This window comes from Piliocolobus tephrosceles, chromosome 2 (genome assembly GCF_002776525.5).
Source record: "Piliocolobus tephrosceles isolate RC106 chromosome 2, ASM277652v3, whole genome shotgun sequence".
NCBI lineage: Eukaryota > Metazoa > Chordata > Mammalia > Primates > Cercopithecidae > Piliocolobus > Piliocolobus tephrosceles.
In genome coordinates this window covers 63,992,481-64,017,422 of record NC_045435.1, presented here as the reverse complement: position 1 = coordinate 64,017,422, position 24,942 = coordinate 63,992,481, and positions in this window count along the sequence as shown.

Below are 24,942 nucleotides of genomic sequence, written 5' to 3'. Positions count from 1 at the left end.
TCGCTTGGTTTGGCTGGGTCTTTTGTACTTCTGCCATTCACCATAAGACATCCTCTGTGAAACCTCTGATTCCAGAATGAAGCACATGGAACATTCCTGATCCTAACCCAACGCCTAGAGCAGGTCTACCCCCAGATGACCCACAGACCCAGGAGCAAGACAAAGAAAGAGTGGTGGTTATGAGCTCCTGAGATTTTGTGGGAGGGGCTTGTCATGCAGCATATCACAGTGCCAAATCTGACTAACACATTTTGAAAGTGTGGGAGTTCTTCCGTTGAGGGAGGCCACTCTCTTGGAAGTAAGCAGTCTGTCAGGAAGTGGGTCCTCTGAGCTGTGGCCACTCTATATTCTTCCCAAGATGCCCTAGGAACACTGAAGGGCTCAGCCACCACATTTCAACCCCCACCCAGCGGAGTCTCCAGAAGGAGTTTCAGCATCTTTTCTGGAGCAATCTGCCCTACCCTGCATCCTGAGTCTCCTGGGATCTTTACCAGCTGTGTGGCCATAAGCAAGTTAATTGCCCTCTTTCAGCCTTAGTTTCTTCACCTGTAAAAGGGAATAATACTAATCCTTAGCTTTTTGGGGAACTAATGGAGAGAATGCACGCAAAACACACATTTATAGCACCTGGCACATGATAAATAGATCAAAAACTGTTAGGTTTATAATTATTTATTTTTGAAATTGCTGGAGGAGCAAAAATGCATTTGAATGTTCAGTCTGCTCCTCTAAGCCTTGGGAACACCATGCAATTGGCGTGTCTGTACTCCGGAGCAGAGAAACCCCCAGGTGCCTAAACTCAGAAGAGGCATCTGGGCCATTAAAGAAGCAAATTTTGATTGGTTTTGTTTTGGTTTGTTGGGTTTTTTTCTCCCTCGATTTTCAGTTTCTGTTTTGGTTACTTGAAATCACACAGCCGATTTATTTATTTTGATTGCTCTTCACACAAGTAAAAATAAAACAAAGAAGTGCGAACAGTGACAGCCTTTGCTACAACTTTAACTCAGGACAAAGAACCATGGCTAGAAGAAAAGTCACAATTCCATTAAGTGGGAAAACACTGAACTCTCATGGTTCATTTCCATCGGAAATTTACTGTGAGGTGGGATTTTCATGCCAATTGACAAACCAGCCCCCAGTTCAGACTCCTTCAGGCTCTACCTTCCTCAGCCTTCTGTCCCTTACTGTGCAGTGTGCAGCTTGGAATGAAAATAGTGATCATTGTTAAATTATAATAGCACAGCAGCCACGTATTGGGCACTGACCAGGTACCAAGCACCACGCTCAGTGTTTGATGTGTTAAGTGCTTCATTTAGTTCTCACCACATTGCTGGGAGGCTGCTATGCATTCTCTCTCAGCCAAGGAAACTGCCACTCAGAGAATGTAAATGATGTGCCCACAGCTAGATGTGGGGAAGATCTGGGACTTAAACCCAGCTCTACTTCCAAAGCTTGTGCCCCATACCCTATTTTGGGCCACAGTGCATGGTCCACGGTCCCGAGGACTCTGAAGTCCTGAGTCCTCAGAGGAGGTTGGGTAAGTGACAGTCATCTCCATCATGTACGGAACCCCAGAAAGCAGCTCAGCTCCACGGCATGCCTTCTCTTTATGCATGATCTGTCCCAGCCTGTGAACTGACCCCGTGGCTCCCCTCATCTCCTGGAAGGGGTGGATCACAAAGCTGCAGCTCCTTCAGGGCCCTCTCTGGCCACATCCAGGAAAGAAAGGAAGAACCTTCTGCCCTCACAGCAAACTGCCCAGTTCCAGCCTCGGAGGCAAGTGGGCTTCTCCACTGCCAAGGGCACTGAGTTAGGAGTGGCACAGCCATGTCTGACCTTTTCCCAGCCATGTGGCCTAATCTCCCTGAGCCCCAGTTTCCCTATCTGTAAAGCAGTGGCACAAACTTGTCTCAGTGGTTTCCAGACACTGTCAGGTAAGGAAAGCACAGATGAAAGCACTCGCAGATCTCTGTGTGTGCAAAACCAAAGAAAGAGCAGCTGTTCTAGACAAAAGAGGCCTGGGTCTTGGTGCCCCACAGTCTCCACGGGGAGCAGTCATAATACTCCTGACCTAGCCCAACCCGGAGGCCCCACCCGGCTCCGACTTTCTGTGAATCTTGGATCTTGACACCTGTCTCACCAGAAAGGTTTTTCTTCCCAAATGTGCTCAACAAAACTCTTGGGGTGCAAGAGACAAAAACTCAATTCAAACCAAGTTAAGCAAAAAGAGAAAGGTATGGGCAAGATCCCTAAAATTCCACTTTGTGTTTTCTCAAAATCGAGCCGATCTTTATAACGAGGAAAGCAGACTCTGTCACTTCCCGGCTAAAGGCCCTCTGAAATGGCTTTCCTTCTTAAATGGACCTGGGGAAAGGTGTGAATGCCTTACTTTAGCCTGTAAGTATGTGCACATTCTGGTCCCTGATTCTCACACCAACCCTATTTTGAGCCTTTCCTACCTCTGGGCCTTTGCACATGCTATGCCCCCTACCTGAGATGACCATCCCCTAGCTCTTCCGTATCCAGCTCTTTCTCACCATTCACGCTTCAGCTCAAATGGCAGCCCTTCACAGTGGCCTTTCTTGTCCACTCCAGCTTAATTAGCCCACCCTTTTTACCCCCAATCACTCCTTAGCACATCACCTGGCCTTATTTTCTTATCATACTCTGTAATAGTCTTATCTATTTGCTCACTTATCTACTGTCTGCCTCCTCATTAGAATGTCCATTGCATAAGACACTTTGCATTGCTTCCTGCAGTATTCCTGACATCTAACACCATGCTTGCCCATGTCCAAGTGCCCCATAAATAACTGTTGAATGAATGAGTAGGTGATTGACTGTGATGCCCCATGCTTTATCAAGTCCATACTCCTCAGATTCAACATATCCCTGTAAACCAGATCCCCTTGCTTCTCTCAGTGAGAAGCCACACCACCCAGCCACATCTGTAAGCCTGTCCGTCCCTGGCACATCCCTCCCATCCCCACGTCCTGCCAATCTGTCCCTAATTTCTCAAAGTCATCCACCCCTCTCCATCTTTTCCACTCCCCTTGAAGCCAAACTCCCAGCTCGCTCTTGAGGCATCTGCAGCAGCCTCCCCGAGGTCTCTGGAATCCCTTCTTGCCCACTTCCAACCTGATTGCCCCATGCTACCCTGAGAGTGTCACCTTTTGCTGATAAGTTATCAATTTCACCATCTGGTACATTCCAAGGAAGCTCCAGATGCCTTCCCACAGGCTGCAGGTTCCACACGGCCTGGCCTCCCGCTGCCCCTTGCAGCTCAGAGCACTTATCACAGTTGGTTCATACATATACACTGTGAATACCGGATCGAGTCTCTTCCCCTGCCTCACTATACACTCCATCGGGAGAGTGACCTTGTCTGGCTTTGCCGCGTTCCTGGCATTTGGCGGATGCTTGCTTGATAAATATGGGTAAATGAATAAATAAGTAAATGCTGCTGAATACCTATATATGCCAGATATTAAGCTAACATGGAAATAAATTTCAGTTGTTTACTCATTATTTCATTTTTTTCAACAATCTTATGAGGATGAATGAACAAATGAATGAATGAGTGAATGAATGAATGAATGAACTATGAACTAACAAGGGAGGAGTCACCATCCAAAAGCACACAGGAGGCTGGATGTGGTGGCTCACACCTGTAATCCCAGTATTTTGGGAGGCCAAGACAGGTGGATCACTTGAGCCCAGGAGTTTGAGTCGGGTGGATCACTTGAGGCCAGACTGGCCAACATAGTGAAACCCCATGTTTACTAAAAATACAAAAATTAGCCGGGCTTGGTGGCATTCGCCTATAGTCCCAGCTACTTGGGAGGCTGAGGGAGGAGAATTGCTTAAACCCAGGAGGCAGAGGTTGCAGTGAGCAGAAATTGCGCCACTGCACTATAGCCTGGGCGACAGAGTGAGTGAGACCCCATCCCCCCAAAAAAGATATACAGGAGCCAGGAGGGAATGTAAACAAGTGAGAGGAGAAGCACCGGTGTAAGGTACTCACAAATGGATGGTACCATGGCAAAATGAAGTGCCGTGGCATCTGTTATGGGCTGAATTACACCCCCCAAAATTCACATGCTGAAGTCCTAACCCCTGGCATCTCAGAATGCAACCTTATTTGAAGATGGGGACTTTACAAGGATAATCAAGTTAACGTGAGGTCATCAGGGTGGGCCCCGATCCAGTGTGACTAATGTCCTTATAAAAAAGGGAAATTCAAGCACAGACATGTACAGAGGGAAGACAGTGTGAAGACACAGGGAGAAGATGGCCATCTACAAGCCAAGGAGAGAGGCACAGAATAGATCCATCCCCTGCAGCCCTCAGAAGAAACCAACTCTGCCCACGCCTTGATCTCAGACTTCCAACCTCCAGAAGCATGAGACAATTTCAGTTGTTTACTCCACCCACTTTGTGGTACTTTGTTATGGCAGCCCCAGGGAACAAATACAGCATCCAAAGGCATCCACGTTCAAAAGCGTTTTTCGACCCTGACTAGGCCAAATAAGATTTGTCTGGAGGCCACGTTCTGCCCGAGAGGGCACAGGTGGCAACCCCTGCAGCCTGGAGAGTTCTCAGAGCACACCCTGTCCACCAGGGAATCGGCACTATGGGAGGCTGAGGTCAAAGAGATCAAATGGGAATTCAATTATGGTTTGGAGACAAGTCCGTGAGGTCACAGATTAAATGAGGGCAGGGATTGCAGCCTGGGCCTCGCTGTGGTGTTCTTGCTCCGGGCTCCAGAAGCTGCACTGCTGCCTCTCACAGAGCCGGAGGAGGGCCAGCCTGCTTGTCACCTAGAGGGGAAGCCGAAATTTAAAAAATAGATAGGTCGGATCTGTTTATATGTGGCTGTCGACTAACACCTGCAGCATATGGCAACCAATATGCTGCGAGGCACACTGGGACTCCTGTATATAAGTATCTGTTAATTATTGAAATTGAATCTATTTTTCTCCCCTTTATTTAGTTGAGAAATCTCACATTACACAGAAAGGTTAATTACAAACTGACTTCAAGAGCCCTTTGTTGGAAGCTTCTGTTTCAGTTTCTCCAAGATGAGTCCTTGAACTCCATATTTGGGAATGCAGATGCAGGCTGGCTTAGCAAAATCGTTTCCTCATTCTAGCAGACCCCAGATGTAGCAAACCTCTCAGATGGCTCCATGGAGCTGGAATTAACCAGAAACCACTTCAAACCATCCATAACCATCTAAAATGTGGTTTTGTTGCTTTTTCCATTTAGAACAAAGACCACCATCTTTTCAACATGTTGTCCTGGTTGCAAAAGTAAGAGGGTCTCAAGTTCTGGGACCCCAGTGGGAGACATACAATATTCCAGTGGCTACACCAGTTAGGTCTGCTTGCTCCCGGCTTTGGGGAAGGTAAGTGGCCTATTACTTGGCAGATAATGCATACCACATGGCATTCCTTAGCCTCAAGGAAGCCTCAGAGGCCTCATATTTCTAGAGATAACTGGAATGGCAGGGTGCAGAGCAGGCCTCCAGTACCAAGGCTGAGCCTCTTCCCCACCATAAGCTGTACCAAAGAGCCATGGCCCCATCACAGCCTTTCCAGATTCAGTTCTCTCCAGCAATGCTTGGAAACTTCCTTGCAGTAGGTGGACGTAGTACTGGTTTATGTCTACCTGACTACTTTCTGCTTCCTCTGCCCTCTTTAACTCCATGTGTCTCCACGTGGTCTCAACAGACTGTTATTATGGTGCCCAGACCCTGGGCATCATGGGTACATGCCTCAGACTGTGCCAGTCGTAGTGCAGCTGTGTCCCTCTGTTTGGTTCAAGGATGGGCACATAACCCACATTCCCAGGGATTCAAAGCTAGTGTGTAAAAATAGTCCTTCCCTCTTTTTGTTTTGTTTTGTTTTTTTTCTTACATTTTTGTGCTATAGGGATATGGATTCAGGCTTCTAAGAACCAACTCTCTGGCCTGATGGAATATTCCTGGCTGCAGCTGGATCACAAAATAAATAATAATAATGATAATAACAAAGACTAATTTAGTATTTACTGTGCCTAACACTATTTTCAGCACATTACACATATTACCTCACTGAATCCCCACAAGCCTCCTCCTCCTCCTCAGCACCCTTACCACCACCCATTCTATAAAGATGAATAAACTGAGGCATAGAAAGGCTAAGCCACTTGCCTAAGGTCACATAAGAAGTAAGATTCAAACCCAGGTGTCTGACTTGAAAGTCTTTACTCTTAACCATTACCAGAGAGTGAGCAAGGGAAAGAGGAAGGGATGACATCAATTAAGCCCCTGGATCCAGCCATGCCTGAAGCTACGCCTGGATTTCTCAGGTAACAAGCCAATTCACTCTCTCTAAGCTGCTTGGTTTTGCGGTATCTTACAACCAAAAGAGGCTTGCTTAATACATACTTCTAACATGTTCTTCCTGGGTGGAAGATAGGCTAAAAGCGTCTTAGTGTTTCCCATAGTCCGTTTAGCACATTGCTCCTATAAACACAAAACCCCTTCCTGTGGTTCTATTAGTAATTTCATTCTGCAGACTATGAAACTATGAGGCCCAAAGAAGTTAAGCTACTTGTCTAAAACTATAGACCAAACAAGAGGCAGATGTGCCAGAATCCACTCAGGTCCACCTGACTCACTGTCCATAATCCTCCTTCTAAATCTATAATGTCATTATACTAATTTTAATGCATAGCCCAACTACTTTAAAAACTAACATAAAGGAGGACGGGCGTGGTGGCTCAAACCTGTAATCCCAGCACTTTGGGAGACCGAGGCGGGCGGATCATGAGGTCAGGATATCGAGACCATCCTGGCTAACTGAAACCTCGTCTCTACTAAAAATAAAAATAAAAATAAAAAAATTAGCCGGGCGTGGCGGCAGGCACCTGTAGTCCCAGCTACTCAGGAGGTCGAGGCAGGAGAATGGCATGAACCCAGGACACAGAGCTTGTCGTGAGCCAAGATTGAGCCACTGCACTCCAGCCTGGGCTACAGAGCGTCAAAAAAAAAAAAAAAAAAAAAAAATAGCTAACATAAAGGGCTGTAGTCGGAACACAGAAGCCAAGACAGTTAAAATTAGGCTTAAAAAATAACATCAGCACCATAGCAAAAGGGAAAAATTTTAATTAAAAAAAAAGACTAATATATGTATGATTCACATACAATGCAATTCAACCATTTAAAGTGGACAAGTCAATTATTTTTGTATATTCATGGCAGAATATACAACCATCACCAAAATCAATTTCAGAACATTTTCATCACCCTCCGCAAAAGCACTGTGTGCCCGTTAGCAGTAACTCTGTGTTTCTCTCCAAATCCCTCCCCAACCCTAAACTACCACTAGTCTACTTTCTGTCCCTACAGATTTGCCTGTTCTGGACATTTCATGTCGATAGAATCATGCAATATGTGAGCTGTGTGTCTGGATTCTTTTACTTAGAACGTTTTCAAGGTTCATCATGTTGAGGCATGTGTCAGTACTTTGCTTCTTTTTATTCCCAACATTGGAATTTATATGAAACATTACATTGAATGTATCCATTCATCAGTTGAGGGATATCTGGGTTGTTTTCACTTTTTGGCTATTATGAATAATTCTGCCATGAATATTTGTGTGCAAGTTTTCGTGTTTTTATTCCTTGGTTATATACACCCAGAAATTTCTGGGTTCCTTGGTAAGCCTATGTTTAACATTTTGAGAAACTTCCAGACTATTTTCCAAAGTGGCTGCACCATTTTACATTCTTACCAGCAATGTATGATGGTTCCAGTTTCTCTACATCTTCAGCAACACTGGTTATTGTTATTATTATCTGTCTTTTGCATTTCCTGAATAGCTAATGAGGTTGGGCATCTTTTCATGTGCTTATTGGCCATTTGTTTGTAATTTTTTAGAGAATTGTCTGTTCAGGTCTTTGGTTCAATTTTTAATTAGAATGTCTTTTTGTTTTTTGTTTTTTTTTTAGACAGGGTCTCACTCTGTTGCCTAGGCTGGAGTGCAGAAGCGATACAGCTTTGAACTCCTGGCCTAAAGTCATCCTCCCACCTCAGCCTCCCAAGTACCTGGGACTACAGGTGCACAACACTAATTAGATTGTCTGGCCCATCTAATTAGATTGTCTTTTTATTATTGAATTGTAAGAGTTCTTTATATGTTCTATAAGCAAGTCCCTTATCATGTGATTTGCAACTATTTTTTCTCATTTCATGAGTTATCTTTTCAGTTTCTTGATTGCATCCTTTAAAACACAAAAGTTTTACATTTTAGTGGAGTCCAATTTATCAATGTTTATTTAGTTGCTTTTGTTTTGGTACAATGTAAAAAAACCCAATCTAAGGCCATGAAGATTTATCATTGTTTTCTTCTAAGAGGTGTTTTTCTAAGAGGTGTTTTTTGTGCCCCCCACCCCCCTTTTTGACAGGGTCTTCACTTTGTCACACAGGCTGGAGTTCAATGGTATGATCACAGCTCACTGCAGCCTCAACTGCCTGGGCTTAAGTGATCCTCCCACCTCAGCCTCCCAAGTAGCTGGGACCACTGGTGTGTACCACCACACCTGGCTAATTCATTTATTTTTATTTTTTGTAGAGATGGGGCCTCCCTATGCTGCCCAGGCTGTTCTGAGAGTTTTATAGTTTTAGCTCTTACATTTAGGATCTTGATCCATTTTGAGTTAATATTTTATACCATGTGAAACAGAGATCTGTCTTTCTTCTTTTGCATGTGGATATTTAATTGTCCCAGCACCATTTGTGGAAAATATTATTCTTTCCCTATTGCACTGTTTTGGTAACCTCATGAAAAATCAATTGACCATAAACATGAGATTTCCGTACTCTCAATTCTATTCCATTGATCTATATGTCTATGTCAGTGCCAAGACTGCCTTGTTTACTGTTGCTTTGCACTAAGTTTTCAAATCAGAAAGTGTGAGCCCCTTAATTTTCTTTTCTTTTCTTTTTTTTTTTTTTTAAGATTGTTTTGGCTATTCTGAGTCCCTTGTACTTTCTTATGACTATTGGGATCAGCTTGTCAATTTCTGCAAAGAAGTCAGTGAATAGGGACTGTGTTAAGTCTGTAGAGCAATTCAGAGAAGTTCTGCCATCTTACAAATATTAAATCTTTTGGTTGGTGAACATGGGGTGTCTTTCTACTTATTTAGGTCTTTTAAAAATTTCTTTCAACAATGTTTTGTAGTTTTCAAAGCATAGGTTTTGCACTTTTAAATTTTATTTTATTTTATATTTTAAGGGATACTCAACCTGCATTTATTTCATTTATAAAAATAATATGTATTATACATGTATTTATAAAAATAACAATATATACATATAAGATCTGTATGCTGAAAACTACAAACACTGATGAAAGAAATCCAAGACCTAAAGCAATGGAGAGACATACTATGTTCATGGATCAGAAGATTGTACAGAGTAAAGTTGTCAACATTCCCCAAATTGATGAATAGATTTAACACAATTCCAGCAGGATTTCTGTTGTTGCTGATGTAGACAAGTTAATTCTAAAATGTGTATGGAAAGGCAAAGACACTAGAATAATCAGAACAATTTTTGCAAAGAAGAGTAAAATTGGAGGAAGATAATCAAAATGATGTGGCATTGGTGAAGGGAATGATTCATGTATCAGATAGAGAGAGTAAGGAGTCCAAAAACAGACCCACACAAAGGAGGTTTTGCACTTCCTTGTTAAACTAATTCTTAAGTATTTTGTTCTTTCTGATGCTATTGTAAAATGGAATTGTTTTCTTAATTTCATTTCCAGATTATTCGCTGCAAGTGTATAGAAATACAAGTGATTTTTGTATATTGGTCTTTTATCTTACAACCTTGCAGAACTTATTCATTAGCTATAATAGGTATTTAGCAGACTGCTTAGGATATTCCATATACAAGATTATGTCATCTGCAAATAGAGATAATTTTACCTCTCCCTTTCCATCTGTTTGCCTTTAATGTCATTTTTAAACCTAATTCCTGGATTCCTCGCTAGGAGTCCCAGTACAATGTTGCACAGAAATGGCAAGAGCACTTCTTGTCTTATCTCATTCCTGATCTCAGGGGAAAGCATTCAGTCTTTCATCCCTAAGTGGGATGCCAGCTGTAGGTTTTTCATAGGTGCCCTTTATCACATTAAGAAAGTTTCCTTCTAGTCCTCATTTGTTGAGTGTCTTTTTATCATAAAAGTGAACACTAGTTTTAAAAAGAGACTTTAGGACTTGCAGGTAAGGGTGGACCCTTGAACACAGGTCATTTTGTTCCCTCTTGGAACCACTTAAACTAGAGTAAAGGATTTATATTTTTCTTTACCGAAAAACAAACAAACAAACAAAAGCCGCACAGGACTGGGAGAATGGAAGGAGACAACGAGAAAATATTTTAAGCTGAAAATGGTTGGGTAGGCAGGCACTACCTTGAGAAAGCCAAATCCTAAGCCAAGTTGTAAAATCCAAGAACCAATGGAATCCTCCAGAGCTCAGAAATTTGTTGCTCTTATAATTCCAGAAGCGGAGGTGAAGGGTAGGGAGGACTAAATAAGGAGTGGGTTAAAGCTGTTAAAGGAGTAGATGGTTTCCCAGATCTGCTCCTTAGTCCCGGCCCTCACTCCAGGCTGCAGGACACTGTCCTTCCCAGTCCACTCTAGGTGGGGCTTTGCTCTCTGGAGAGGGTGACACAGAGGTCCCCAGGGCAGGATGTGTGACTTTACATAATGAAGACTGAGACTCCAGACTGCTGTCTAGGCAGAAGACTGGAAGGGTTGACTAGGCCAAGGGGGAAGACCTAAAGACTTTTATATTTGGATTTCCCCCAAACAGAGCCAACCACATCCTTCTAAGTTTAATGCCCTCTGCTCTTGGGTTGGTGTTTTCACCTTTATTGTCCTCCACACTTCTTTCTTTTCTTTTTCTTTTTTTGAGACAGTGTCTCATTCTGTGGCCCAGGCTAGAGTGCAGTGGTGCCACCAGAGCTCACTGCAGCCTCGACCTCCCAGGCTAAAGCAATCCTCTCACCTCAACTTTCTGAGTAGCTGGGACTACCAGCATGCACCACCACACCCAACTAATTTTTAAATTTTTTGTAGAGACAAGCTCTCACTGTGTTGTCCAGACTAGTCTTGAACTCCTAGCCTCAAGCAATCCTCCCACTTTCACCTCCCAAAGTGCTGGGATTACAGGCATGAGCCACTGTGCCCGGCTCTCCTCCACTGTTAAATAAGAAATTTAGGAGATTTAGACACACCTGAGAAAATCCTCTAACAGGACAGACATGAAACAAGGAACTTGACAACAGAGACTAGTCTGGGAAAAGAAAGCTTTGAATATATGCATCATTAATTTTCTCAGAGAAATGAAAGAATACATTGCAGGCATGAAATAAGAAGAGGATGTAACAGGGCCGAGAGCAGTGGCTCACCCCTGCAATCCCAGCACTTTGGGAGGCCAAGGCGGGTGGATCACTTGAGCTCAGGAGATCGAGACCAGCCTGGCCAATATGGTAAAACCCCATCTCTAATTTAAAAATAACAAAAACAAAAAGAGAGAGAAAGAGCGAGAGAGGGAAGTAGAGGTGACCAAAAGGATATGTACAAATGAATGGCTCTTGGAAATTTGAAACACGATGGAAAAAATGAAGAACTTAACAGTAAGAACTAGAGGCAACGATGGAGTATATTAGTTTGCTAGGGCTGCCATAACACATGTGAAAAGAAAAGCTCTAGATAAATTAAATTTAATGGAGTTTAATTGCATAAAGAACAATTTGAGAATTGGGCAGCTCCTTGAACCAGAACATGTTCAGAGAGACTCCAGGGCTGCCACATGGTGGGGTAATATTTATGGAGAGAAAAAGGAAAGTGAGGTACAGAAAATGGAAGTGAGGCACAGAAACAGCTGAATTGGCTACACGTGGGTGTTTGCCTTATTTGAACACAGTTTGAACAGCTGGCAGCCTGTGATTGGCCAAAATTCTGTGATTGGTACAAGAGTAGGTTACAGTCTGTTTCCACATCCAGTTGGGTTACCGTTCACTGTGTGCAGAGAAACCTCTAGGTTTCTTAAAATATGTAAGGAGGCAGCTTTGGGCTAAAGTAGAGGCTAAGCTTAATACAAGGTACCACAAACTGAGTGGTTTAAACCACAGAAATCTATCATCTCACTTTTCTGAAGCCCAGAAGTGAAAATCGGCAGTGTTGGTTCCTCCTGGGGCTGTGAGAGCCCATCTGTGCCCTGCCCCTCTCTTAGTTCCTGGTGGTTTGCAGGCACTCTTGGGCATTCACTGGCTTGTAGATTTATTGCCAGATTTGTCTTTATATGGTGTTCTCCCTGTGTGTGTGTCTGTCTCCATATCCAAATTTTCCCTTTGTATAAGGATACAGTCATACTGGATTAGGGACCTGCCCTAATAATGATCTCATCTTAACCTGATCATCTGCAAAGACCCTATTTTCAAATAAGGTCACATTCACAGGCAATGGGGGTTAGGACTTCATCATCTTCTGGAGAGACACAATGCAACCCCCGCATAACATGAGGAATTCTCCTTCCAAGAAGAACAAAAGCATAAAGAGATACACAAGACAACACAAGGCAAGACAGAAATTGCAAGAAAATTAGAGGAGATCCAATACCTGAAGAGCTGGAGGTTTAGGAAGAAAACAGAAAAAAAATGAAGAGAAGGAAGTCATTAGTGAAATATTTCAAGGAAATTTCCCAACACTGGGACTGAAAGGTCCCATTGGGTATTTGGCACAGTGGTGAAAAGAGACCCACACCAAAGCGCATAGTCATGAAACCTCAGTATACTGAAGACGCAGAGAAGATTCTTTAAGTTTCTCTCTGGAAATCAGAGGGCTTTGATTTTCTCATCAGTGTCACCAGCTGTGAGGAAGGAAAACCACTTCCTCCTGGGAGATTATGCCAGTCAAGCTATCAGTCAAATGTAAAGGAAGAATAAAGACATCTTTAATCTTGAAAGGTCTCAAAGAATGTACCTCCCACACACACATCCTTTCTCAGGAAGCTACTGCACGATGAGCTCCACCAAAATGAGGGAGTAAGCAAAGAAGGAGAAAGACAAAGTCTGCAGGAAGTAGGACATACAACACTGAAGAGAAGGAAGGGAGTCCCAGGATGACCGTCAAGGAGATCCCGCTGTGAGAGCAGGGCCCCCCAGCCTGGATGGAGCAGGTCAGGAGGCTCTGCTCTGGGAGACATGTCTCCAAAAGCTGAAACTGCTATAATATCTGAAGCCTGTGAATCTGCTGAGAAGAAATGAGACTACTGGATGAATGTGCTGGGAGTCTCCACCATGGCCCACCTCATTCATTTTCTGCCTTTCTTTGGCTGGCAGCCTCCAGGAGGCTGTCTCTGCAGATTGAAACTCCTGGCTCCCTCACCTGGGTTCTGATTGAGTTTGGCTAATGGGAGGCACTGGGAAGACATGGGAGCAGAAGAAAAGAGAGAGGCCAAGTGTATTCCATGCCTCTCCCTGACTGTTTTGATGCCACCTGGTAAGGTTTGGATTTGTGTCCCCACCCAAATCTCATGTCAAATTGCAATCCCGAATGTTGGAGGAGGGGCCTGATGGGAGGTGGCTGGATCATCGGGGTGGACATCCCCCTTGCTGTTCTTGTGATAGTGTGTGAGTTCTTATGAGAACTGGTTGTTTAAAGGTGTGTAGCACCTCCTCCTTCATTCTCTTCCTCCTGCTCTGCCATGATGAGATGTGCCTCCTTCCTCTTCACCTTCCGCCATGATTGCAAGTTTCCTGAGGTCTCCCCAGTCATGCTTCCTGTACAGCATACTGAATTGAGAGCCAATTAAAACTCTTTTCCTTATAAATTACCCAATCTCAGGTAGGTCCTTATAGCAGTATGGGAGCAGACTGATAAACCACCATTTCAGCAGTGGCTATGTCATCCCTCCCCAAACACAGCTCCTACAGGCATCCCCTCCACCGCTCAATCTCCTAGGCTCCAGGAACACTATTTCCTTCCCTTGCCCTTCAGGCCTGGCACTGTCAACAGCATCCTACTGTTGCTGAAGTCCTGGGGTGCCTCTCCATCCTCGTCCACACCTCTCTCAACAGCCCCTTCATTTACAAACCCTTGGATTAAAACGTCTGTGTGAAATGCTACATCCAACCAGGACTCCAACTCACCCTGCCCGTGTTTGTGGTAGAATTGATGATAAAGAAGCAAACAAAAAAAAAAATCATAAACTCTAGGAAAGCAAAAAATTGTGTAGGAAAGGTTTTACCTTAATATCATAGTTTTACCATAAAACACCACTATGACGATGCGCATTAATAAAGCCAAAACAATAGAAATAGTGAATATTGATTTAGCCAAATACAGTATAATAATATTGAGAGTTGGGCAGGGAGTGAGAGAAAAGTCTGCTTACATGGGATGAGGATGGGCAGAAGGAATAAGGGCTAAAATCTCATCTTCCATAGTGGAAAGTCAAGAGAAAACACTTAAGATGGAAAACACAGCAAGGAGCTCTAGGCATGATTCTTAAGAGATGTGGAAAGAAATACCAAAGAAATAATGATACACAACAGAAAATGTTTCTTCTGAAGAAGGGGAGAAGGGAAGAGGGTAGGGCTGGGGATTGGGGCTGCTATTTTCCTTTTTCTTTCTTTCTTTCTTTCTTTTATTTTGAGACAGGGTCTCGCTGTTACCCAGGCTGCAGTACAGTGACGCAATCTCAGCTCACTTCAGCCTCTACTCCCTGGGCTCAAATGATCCTCCCACCTCAGCCTCCCGAGTAGCTGGGACTACATGTGCACTCCACCATGCGTGACTAATTTTTTAATTTTTTTTTGCAAAGATGGAGGTCCCACTATGTTGTTCAGGCTCGGCTCGAGCAGTATTCCCACCTCAGCCTCCCAAAGTACTGAGATTACAGGTGTGAGCCACTGCACCCGGCATGTTTTTCTTAATGTATTGCGATGCTTGGGCTGTCATAACAAAATACCAAAGACTAGGTGGCTTAAACAACAGACATTTATTTCTCACTGTTCTGGAGGCTGATCGTCTAAGATCAAGGTGCCAGCAGGGCTGGTCCCTCCTGAGGCCTCTCTCCCTGGCTTTCAGATCGTTGCCTTCATGCTGTGTCCTCACATGGCCATTCCTCTGTGTCTCTTCCTCTTCTTACAAGGACACCAGTCCTATTAGGTTAGGGCCGTGCCCTTGTAACTTCATTTAACCTTAATCACTTCTTTAAAGGCTCTGTCTCCAAATACAGGGTTAGGGCCTCAACATATGAATTTGGTGGTGATAGCTGGGGTGGCAGGGACACAATCCAATCCATTACACTTAGCATGCTGTGTAGATCTAGGAAATTCCCTAAATTATGAGTATGTTAAGCAAGGTACATCCAGGGAGCATGAACTATGTGTTAAAATCATCTGGATATAAAGGCCAGTACTGGCGGCATAAAGAGGCAGGCCCCAAGTTTGGTTAATTGTAGACATTTGTTAAACACACCCATTTTACTAGTCTTCTCTTTTGCCCATCACAAAGACTCCCAGAGTCCAAGTGCCTCTACGTGGTTTTGCTTTTCTTCCAATTTTAACAATGTGGCAAGAATGGAAAACCAGGTTTTTCTGTTGAGCGTGTCTCCTTGGCTGCAGAGGGTTGAGTAGAGTGCAATTGAGGAAGCTGGGTTCGGTTTAATTCCAGCTCGTTTTTGATCAATTTCTGTTTGTGTTCTTGTATCCCAATAAAATCACGTGGTAGATCGATTAATGCTCAGAATGTGTGTTTCCTCTCCCTCTGGCACCCTCCTCGTGGGATGATTATACATCCCAGTCTTCTGTGGTCAGGAGTGATCATGTACTTCTTAGGCTAGTAAAATGTGAGCAAAAGTGATGCGTGTCGCCTCTAAACAGAGGTTGAAGAACCAGTGCATGGTTTGCTATCCCTTCTGCCTCAAGGTTGACAATAATATCCCAGAGAGAGGCTGCTCCATCAGCTTGGGTTCCAGAGTAATGCACAGATACACTGGTATGGGTGAGAAACAAGCCTTTGTTGTTAGCCTTGGAGATTTGAGGTCATTTGTTACAGTAGCAAAACACAGCCTCAGCTGATTGATTCTGGTGGGCATATCTTCCATTCGAAGCAGCCCAACAGTGCCCCATTAACTTATGCGGCCCTCACATTCTCTGCATTATACAGATTCTTTTTCAAGGAAGAAGCCATTTAGCAGAAGAGAAGTGAGAGCCATACCAAGATTATCTGGATCCTTTTTAGCTCGCAGTAGCACTTCCACTTAAGACCATGGAAGCACTGTAGACTCTAATAAAAATTACAAACCTGGCCAGGCACGGTGGCTCACGTCTGTAATTCCAGCACTGGGAGGCCAAGGCAGGCAGATCACTTGAAGTCAGAAGTGTGAGACCAGCCTGGCCAACATGGTGAAACCCCATCTCCACTAAAAATACAAAAATTAGCAAGGCATGGTGGCAGGCATCTGTAATCCCAGCTACTTGGGAGGCTGAGGCAGGAGAATCGTTTGAACCCAGGAGGCAGAGGTCACACCATTGCACTCCAGCCTGGGCAACAGAGAGAGACTCTGTCTTAAAAAAAAAAAAAATTACAAACCCTGCCTCCAGTAAAAATGTACATTTGCCATCACATACACACATATATTTTTGAGAAAATTTTCAAGAAGGAACTTGTGTCACAGACCCTCTGAAACCATTCATGAATCCTTCATTTAAGATCTAACTTCAGTCTCATCTTCAAAAACTCCCGGCAGCAGAGACTAAGTCGGCTGAAACCTAACTTAGCACTTAAGACAATTTCCGCTAGAAGACAGGGACTGTACTATTCAGCTCTGGATCAATATGGTAATTAGTACAAAGCAGGCAGTCAAGAAATATATATTGGATTAAACACAGCAGCCCTATGAAACAAAGGATTAAAGTGACCTGGTTGTATAGGAAAAATCCTCAGGGTCATCTAGTTATTAAGTGACAGGTGGATTTGGACCCAAAATCCACTGACCTTAAACCCTTGCATTGTCCATAGTTCCAAGCTACTCAAACCCAGGGCTACAGGAGGCTTCAGGAGAAATGTGGCCTATTTCTTCTGTGGGGAGGGGAGCATCAGTTTTACTAGAAATTTTAAAAATCAGTTAATACCAACTTCATCTACATATAACAGAAAGAAAACTCAAAAGTAATAGTGGCTTAAATAAAAGAGAAGTTTATTTACATCATCTGTAAGAAGTCAAATGCTAGAGAGGGCCGACCTGGAACAGCAACTTCGTGGTTCACCTGGGACCCGGGCTCCTGTCGTTCAGCTCTTGCCATACTTAATATGTGGCTTCCATCCTTAATGTTCCCCTTATGGTCTAAGATTACTGATAGAGTTCCAGGCATCACATTCAAGTTCCAAGCTAGAAAGTTAGAGGATGCTTGTCTCTCCACTTCCACCCCATCATTTGAGAACACTTCCCAGAAGAGACACATGGCACTTCAGCTTGCTTCACATTGGCTAGAAATGGTCACATGGCCATGCTTAGCTACAAGGGAGGCTGGGAACTGTTGTCTTCATCCCAGAAGGCAATCAGCTTGGCTAATCACCGGGATTCCATTATGAAAAAGGAAGGGAAGAAAAGACGAGGCGCAGTGGCTCACACCTGTAATCCCAGCACTTTGGGAGTCCGAGGCAGGGGGATTGCCTCAGGTCAGGGGTTTGAGACTGGCCTGGCCAACATGGTGAAACCCCACCTCTACTAAAAATACAAAAATTAGCCGGGTGTGGTAGCAGGCACCTGTAATCCCAGCTACTCAGGAGGCTGAGGCAGGAGAATTGCTTGAACCTGGGAGGCGGAAGTTGCAGTGAGCTGAGATCATGTCATTGCACTCCAGCCTGGGTGACAAGAGCTAGACTTCGTCTCAAAAAAAAAAAGAAAGGGAAGAAAGGAGATTGAGAAGCAATTTAAATTCTCTACCATGTAGTAATTGAGAGATGTCATTGCTTTTATATTCAAATACAAACCCTTCTCGTCAGACAAACCTGCTTTTCAGCGTGGCTGTGCACTAAGAGAAAAGCAGCCAAGCAGAGGCATACAAAACTCAGGGAATAAAATGTTACACCTTTCAAAGCGACAGTGGAAGGCTGACTGCCATCTTGGCTCCCCTCCTCCTGAAGGGCCTGCTGCTGCTTAGGATACAAACTCCCAGCAGGATGGGTGGCCCTGGAATGGGAGCATCTGTTCCCCAAGAGGGTGGTGAGGTAGGACAGGGAGGAGCTGGAGAAGGGGGTGAGCATATTGACCAGGTCACTGTCTTGCAACTGTGTCCTTTGATCCAAACAGCAGCAGAGGCTGGGCGCGGTGGCTCATGCCCATAATTGCAGCAGTTTGGGAGGCTGAGGCGGGTAGATCACCTCAGGTCAGGAGTTCGAGACCAGCTTGGCCAACATGGTGAAACCCTGTCTCTACTAAAAATACAAAAAATTAGCCGGGCGTATTAGCCAGGCGTGATGGCTTACAGCTGTAATCCCAGCTACTCGGGAGGCTGAGGCAGGAGAATCATTTGAAGCCGGAGGTAGAGGTTGCAGTAAGCCAAGATCGTACCATTGCACTCTAACCTAGGCAATAAGAGCGAAACTCTGTCTCAAAAACAGAACACAACAAAAACGACAACAGAGTCAGTGCTGGTCTTCCATTGGCTTTTTGGGGTGCTGGGATGATTAATTTTCATGCTTTTGAGAGGCCTTCAGGAGTATGTGTGAGAGACAGCCGCTGGCTCGATCTGCCAGCTGCCAGAGACTAGCAAATGCACATGGAATCTGGAATAAACAAACAAAAACACCTGCTCATGGGAGGGCCTGGGAACTCATACTTTGTCAAATACATACCTCCCCCTCCTTCCAACCCCCCCCCCAAACTAGGCACTCTGTGGGGTGGGAGGTAGGAAGGTAGCAGGCTTTTTCAAACTTTCCAGCCAAAGTGCCATCAGGGCAGAAGAGTATACTAAGAACAGGAAATTTCTGAATTCTTCCCTTTTGTTCTTAGAATACATGTTGAATTTGCATTTCACCAAACTCCATAATTTGGGTAGTGAGATCATCTACTGAGCTCCTGCTGTGTGCCAGGTGGTATGCCACCTTCCCTCTCTTCCCCCTGGGGAGGGCCAGCCTTTTCCAGGAAGGCAAGCGTAGGCACTGATGAGGGAATTACCCTGGCTCAGGCAGAGTAAGTCCAAGGCTGGGCTCGCCAAGTCCCAATACACCTTCTGGCAGCAGAGTCTATTAAGCAAAATCTTCAGATGTCTGGGTCGCGGGGCAGCCGGGGATTTTCGAAAGCACTGAAGTGAATGGTCACGTCAAGAGGCTGCCAGCCTCTCACCTGCTGTCAGGAAGAAAGGCTTCTGGTGTCCAGGGAGTCAAGAACAACTCACTTAAGCAGGAGTGTGACTAAGATGAGAGCGGATTCAAGAGCGCTACTGACAGCCAGAGTACACTGTTAGATCTCTCCCAGAAAATGATGGACGAGAAACCCACAAGGCGGGGAGTGCGGCTCCCTGCCACGGTGCCGGGCCGGGCCATGCTGTTGGCATGCAGATGCTCCGGGAGCATTTTCCGGTCTGCAGTTACGATGCCAGAACCTTCCCTCTTCTGCAGTTGGGATTGCATTTGATGGCTCTGAATGGTCCTATCTGTAACCACTAGGCACCTGAACATGAAATGAGCTGTCACTTTGCAAAGCTACAGTGGTTCCAATGTGGCCCCTATGGTGGGAAATAGCAGGTTGCAGGACATCTGAGTTAGTACCCAAGTGGAGCAGGGAACCGTCATTTTCTGGGCATCTACCAGGAGCCAGGACCTCATCAGCTCACTAAATCCTTACAACTGTCTTACCATCCTACAGAGAAAGAAATGGAGGTTCAGAGAGGTTTAATGATGCGCTCAAGGTCACAGATGCAATTTGTACCTAGTATGTCTTACCTGCAAGTCCCTCGCTCTGTTCACTTAAGCTTTCACCTAAGCTATATAAGTTGGTGGAAGGTAGGTCAAATTTTTTTAAGTTTTTAAAACACCGTAGTAAAGAAAGTTAAATGGGTCTCTTTCCTGCAGCACTTCTCAGAGCCTTTGATACGCTAATGATCACTGTGAAACTTCAAGAAGGCGTCTATGTCAAACAGTCATTGCCAAACACATTTGACTAAAGCTAGGCATCTGGCCTACTTGATGTTTCAAGGAACACGCTTTGGGGCAAGCTGTGCATTCAGTCTCTTGAAAACTAAAAGCCAGGGCTCTACATTAGACATCCTTGATTCAAACCTGGACTCCCCCACTCACTAGCTAGGTAACCTTCCTGTGCCCAAGCATCCTCATTTGTAAAGCAGGTAGTTAGGATTCCTGCATTCCACAACTATTTATTGAGTTCTTACTGAGTCTCCAGACATGGAGGGCTTTATCAGTGCTTACCTCACAGAATGTGACTAAGATGGGAGTGTATTGCAGAGGTTAGCACACTTTTTCTAGAAAGGGCCAGAGTGTAAATACTTTAGGCTCTGGGCCGCACAGTCTCTGTTGCAATGACTCCACTCTGCTGTCGTGGTGGGGAAAACAGCCAGTCATAGACAATACATAAATGAATAATTGTGCTGTGTTCCAATAAAACTTTACTTACAGACACTAAAATTTAAATTTCATATAATTTTCACATCACAATTATTCTTCAAAAATCATTTAATAATCATTAAGATTATTTATTTTATTTATTTTTTGAGATGGAGTCTCGCTCTGCCGCCAGGCTGGAGTGCAATGGCATGATCTTGGCTCACCGCAACGTCTGCCTCCTGGGTTCAAGTGATCCGCCTGCCTCAGCCTCCTGAGTAGTTGGGATTACAGATGCACGCCACCATGCCCAGCTAATTTTTTGTTTTTTTAGTAGAGATGGGGTTTCACCATGTTGGCCAGGCTGGTCTTGAACTCCTGACCTTAAGAGATCCACCTGTCTCAGCCTCCCAAAGTGTTGACATTACAGGTGTGAGCCACTGCACCCAGCCTAAATTATTATTCTTTAAATATTTGTTTCAACCATTAAAAAAATGTAAAAGTAATTCTTAGCTTGAGGGCTGTGCAAAGACAGGCAAAGGGATGGATTAGGCCCATGGGCTGTAGTTGCCAACCCCTGCTATATTCAATAGAGTCATTGTGAAGATTAAACGTGTTTACATAAGGCATTAAAACAGTACCAATAAAATGTGCCATTCTTTCTATTTCAGTAAGTTTTGCAATGATGATACCAATCCATGTTGCATAGAACTAATGAATAACTGACCAGGCATGGTGGCTCACGCCTGTAATCCCAGCACTTTGGGAGGCTGAGGCAAGAGGATCACTTGAGGTCAGGAGTTTGAGACCAGCCTGCCCAACATGGTGAAACCCTGTCTCTACTAAATCCAAAAAATTAGCTGGGCATGGTGGCACATACCTTTAATCCCAGCCACTTGGAGGGCTGAGGCAGGAGAATCCCTTGTACCCCGGAGGTGGAGGTTGCACTGAGCCAAGATTGCACCATTGCACTCCAGCCTGGGCAGCAAGAGCAAAACTCCATCTCAAAAAAAATGAAAAACAAAAAAGCAAAAAACAAAACACTAATGAATAACTGTCAGAGGGCTGCGAACATAAACAAAGGTTGTAGAGTGAACTGTTGTTCCCACCACTTCTACTCACGTGTGCCTCCATTTCCAGTTCACTCAGTCTCAACTGGGCCTAAGCTCCCACTCGGGATTTATCAACCTCTGCAGAGGAGGGGTGAGCCCAGCCAGGGTGTTGGCATTCCTGCCTCTGCTCAGCAGCCCACCAAAGTTGTCCCCATCTTGCCGGACAGCACAGGCCACACACGACACCACAACACGACACGATTAACAGCATTAACAGCGCCGGAGGCCGCTGATTGTTCTAAGATGGATAGAAGCCACTTGTAATTCTCCCTCTTATTCCCCTATTTGTTTGCTGCCTTCGTGTGCATTGTCAGGATGATTTCTACAAGCAGGAGTTGCTTGAAACTTCACAGTATAATTTATTAGAGGTTTTTGCCTCTTGGGAATGCCTTGAATTCACACATTTTCTAGATTGCTATAATTCCAACCAATAAGATAACTTTATTGGAGACTTCTCCAAACGGGTACAAATTCCTCTTAATGTGAAGAGGCAATGAATACAATTTATAAATCTGCCTGGCTCCCAGACACCGAGCGCTCCTCATTCTGAGGCTGCTGTGATGGTTGAATTACTCAGGCTGGAAAAAATGATTCTCATCTAGAATTCACTCCATGAGTGTATTTGTGGCAGATCTAAGGGTTTGTAGCTCAAACTTCTCTGTGCAAAAAGCCTGTGGCATTTATGCACCAATGAAAAAAAATCCCATTCTCAAGAAGATATACATGCATGTACATATACATATATTTATGCACAACCCAGGAACTAATGCTTAGTAAGCTTCTACTGTGTGATCACGGCAGGTACCATGCATGTCTCTACTTCTCCCATCAACTTTTAACTTTTACCTTTTCAATAACAACAGGACAGTAAACGTCATTTTTAAAAAATCAAATGTTTAATGACGAAAGGTCGTATCCATTACAACACTATTTGTAGACATAGAAACATCAAGCAGGTGTCAAAAATCCCACTGGACTTTATTTACATGCAGGCTTTAACCAACTTTGCTCTCTTTGTTTTAGTACAGGAAAATTCACGAATTAAAACTTGAAAACACAATAAATCACACAACAAATTCTCTTCGTTTCCGATGTCATCAGTGAAGCATCAGAATGAAAGTTCAGAAAAAGTTTTTGCTCCCCGTTATTAAAAACATGGTAACACACAACCCACCTCTGGGGGCACTGCGCCATAATTCCTTGCAGCAGAGAACGCAGCAGGAGCGCATACACCTCTAATCCCTATTTGGGAACTGAGGGAAATGGCCCAGTCGGCTGACTTGCCCAAGGACACCCAGGCAGTCAGAGGTAAGAGTCTCGCCTAGTTCTGTGGTTTCCAGGAATCATATCCGTGCGGTGTTCTACTCTGCTATTTGAGAGCCCCGGGTTGACAGAACCAGTGGGACAACTTGGGCAAGTAGCTCCTGGTCTGGCCTGTAGGATAAGACACTGGCAGGCCTTCAGGTCTGGGGTTCAGGGCTGCATTTAAAGTTACAGTACTCAATACTGGCCTCCCTAAGAATCCCCTGGTCTGTCCCTGTTTTCAACAGGAAGTTGAACTCTTTGAAGAGTTGGGTGCTGGATATTTAGTTTTCTTCCTTCCTGACTCCTCCAAGCCTTTCAGCTGGCCTTGTTGGATTCATGCAGTTCCACAATTGAAGCGTTGATTAAAAACTGCCTTGAAGGGTTTCCCAGTTCTTTGGGGTGGGTTTCGTCCAGGGAAGGACTGGCAAATGGGTTGCACTTCAGGAAGACGTGCTAACAATGAGCTCTAATGAGGATTCTAAGTCTGGATTCAGCTGGAAAGAAGCGCTGTGACTGATTAGTGATGTCTGGCACAAGCTGGAGGTGGGTAGGGGGACAGTTGGGGTCAGTGTCACTTACTCCAGGTCTAGGTCAAGAGCACGGGTAGAAATGGGCCAGTTTCAGCCTGTGCCCCCCCCCCCACAAATTCTTCCCTGTTATAACCAGCACTGCACTGATGCACAATTGGGACTGTATAAATGCTTAGGGACTGGATGCCTTGTAGTGAGCCCCCACCCAGCCTTGTAGTTAATGCCTGGAGAGAGGCACTATCAGGCAGAACATCACATCTGCATATCTACCTTCACTCCCCAGGCTTCCAGACACATCCTAGGATCCTGTCTCGGAAAATCAGAGCCCTCCTGCAGTATCTAGTTGTCTACGTCCATTGTACTTTCCTGACAGAAGCCCTAAAGACAGGCCGTGGGCTTCCTTCAGTGGTTAGCAAACAACTTTCTCAGGAGTTTTGATCTTAACACAAAGATTGCTCTAACCTTCCTTGCTCTGGTTTGAAGGTTAGAAGTGGCCTTCCAGAACCACTGGGAGGTCAGGGGCGTGGACGTCCCTTATGTTCTCTTCACTGCCCAAGGTGGAGTCTGGCTGGTTTCCATTTCCACATTGCATGGCTATGAAATCAGAGAGCACAAGCCTGGGCCCTTGCTGGCTGAAGTCGCCACTCCACCCTTGATCAAGAATAATTGAGCAAGAGCTGCTTCCATGATCCTGTCACACTCTATCCATGGGATTTCTCAATAGGGGGTCTGGACACTTGGTGTTAACACTAGAGTTTGGCTGAGGACTAGAGAAAACCTTTTTGCCTCCCTTTCCGTCCACACAACTGGTAAGAAACTACTCTTCCTTGTGCCTCCCCTATAAAGGCCAAGTGCTTGCTTTGGCCCACACCTGGTATGGGAGACAATTCCCATCCTCCTCCAAAGGGTGGTACCAGTGCCACCAGCAGTGGGGGCCCTCACAGTGAACTCCTCAGGCACAAAAGCAAGCAGAGGGGCATGGGGCTAGCAGATTGCACATCTGTATCCAAAATGGCCTATGAGAAACACCAGAGACCCCCTCCAATCCCTGTCCTTCAACCCTTCCAGATCCTTTCCAAGACTTTTGAGGGGCCAAACTTGGGTCATGTTCAGTACTAAAAAATGAGGACGAAGAACAGAACTTGCTGTTTTATCAAAACAAACCCATTTTTCAGCTCAACATCCTGCGCTATCTACACTCTTCTCCTTCCGGCGGTAGTTCAGGTGTAGACCCAGGACAAAATAATCGGGGATGGATCTTGACGTGTTTTAAGTGGTTTCTTAATTCTTTGGAAGGTTCTAGACTGGTGTGCCTCAGCACCTGCAGCAGCAGGCAGGAGTCTCCCTAGCATGGGGCAGTAAGTGAGC